Here is a 1,956-nt window from a genome sequence, read left to right as displayed (position 1 = left end):
GGCCTCGCCCCGCCCCCGCCCCGCCCCCTTCGCGGCTCTCCGCCTGCGGCCTCGTGACTGGCGATCTCCGTGGGCGGGACTGAGCCTGCGCACCAGCTGGGGGAGCTGACCAGGGTGCTGGGAGGAAGGGCGCCTGGCCAAGGACAGGGAAGCAGAAGCGAAAGAGGGACCGAGTGAGAAAGGCAAGATTTCAGGGAGAAAAAAAGGAAATGGGGAAAAGGCACGCCTATAAGGGAGGCAGGGGGAAGAAAGGCAAGCATGTACAAGGAAACATCAAGTAATGTCCAGATTATAATGGCATTTCATGACGTTGAATGAAGAGAGCTCCAGTCCTAAAAACACTTTGAAAAACAGAAGCAATAAAAAACCTATTCAGGGATTATTAAAATAGGGTGCTATGTGCCATCATATCTTTTACTTTACTATCTTCCTGTTCAATTTGTTCACTAATCTATCATTCAAAAACCATATATTGGGCTGTTTTAGGGTGGTGGTAGCAGTGTGAAAAACAAAGTGGGATGTATTTGAAAACTAAGAGACTAACAGAAGAATGGCCAGCTGGCTGTGGAAGGTGACAGCCCAGGCTTGAGGCCTGAGTGGTTGAATGGACGGTGGTGGAGAAGGAAGTGAGGAATTTTGCTGGTGGTGGAGGAGGAAAGGAGATCTATTTAGTTAAGTTTCCTGTGGAATATTCAGAAGGATATTTCCATTGGACTATAGGTAAATATACCAGAAGATATCTGAGCTGAACTGAGATCAAAATCTGTGACTTATCACCCCGCCGGCGTGGCTCAGCAGTTAAGCATCGTCCTAGGATCCAGGAGACTGTGGTTCGATTCCTGGTCAGGGCACATGCCCGGGTTGCGGGCTCGATCCCCAGTCAGGGGTGTGCAGGAGGCTGCTGATCAATGACTCTCTCATCATTGATGTTTCTATCTCCCTCTTCCTTCCTCTCTCTGAAATCAATAAAGATGTGGTTTTTTAAAAAAAAAACAAAAAAAAAAACAAAAAAACTGTGACTTATCATCATGATGGTGATATGGAAATAAAAGAGATAAAACAGAGAGTGTGTGTATTGTGTGGGAAGATGCTAAAGATCAACTTTTAAGGTTAAAAAGATTAGGGGATGTACTAAAAAGTATACTGCAATCAAACTTGGACTGATATTAGAGTTATAGAGAATCCAGAGCACATGTCCTACAAGCAAGAAAAGAAAAGAAAAAAATCTCAAGGAGGGGTTATTGTATAATGCCAAAAACCAAAGAGAAGGCAAGTAACAGGAGCACTACTAGTATCCACTGCATTTGGCCATTAGAAGACCATTATGTTACAATGGGAAGATAGATGCTTAATGAAGAACAATAAATTGTTTTGCATAGGAGAAAGTTGTAGGGTTTGAACTGTATACAATGGTGGTATATCCTAAAGGAAGTGAGAATTAATTACATAAAGTTTATTTTAGATGCATCTCATTTCCATGCCCTTTGTAATAAATGCCCACAACCCTTTTGAACCATACCACTGAAGAAAATATGCCTTAATTTTGAGTGAGAACCACACCACTGAAGAAGGTATTCCTTAATTTTGAGTGAGATTAAACACCATTTAGTATATCTTTATAATTAAAGAAAAGAAAGGCAAAACAATAAAAAACACCATTTTGTTCAGTTCATGAGACTGACTACAATTTTTAACTAATATCCAAAGTTGGCAAGAAATTAAGGAAACAAGAATTTTCATATTTTATTGCTAAAAGTATAATTGATATGATATCTGTAAGAGCAATTTGGTGGTACTAGACTCAAATATTTCATTGTTAGAAACTTAGTCTATCCTTAGGAAAATTATATATATGTGTATGTGTGTGTGTGTGTGTGTGTGTGTGTGTGTGTAATATGAGTGTATATGACAAATATTTCTACTTTTAATTTAATAACCTCTGTTGTTTCAATCCTT

The sequence above is a fragment of the Miniopterus schreibersii genome (genome assembly GCF_964146895.1).
Source record: "Miniopterus schreibersii genome assembly, chromosome: 4".
Taxonomy (NCBI): domain Eukaryota; kingdom Metazoa; phylum Chordata; class Mammalia; order Chiroptera; family Miniopteridae; genus Miniopterus; species Miniopterus schreibersii.
The sequence above is the reverse complement of the archived record's forward strand: the minus strand, read 5'-3'. Positions refer to the sequence as shown.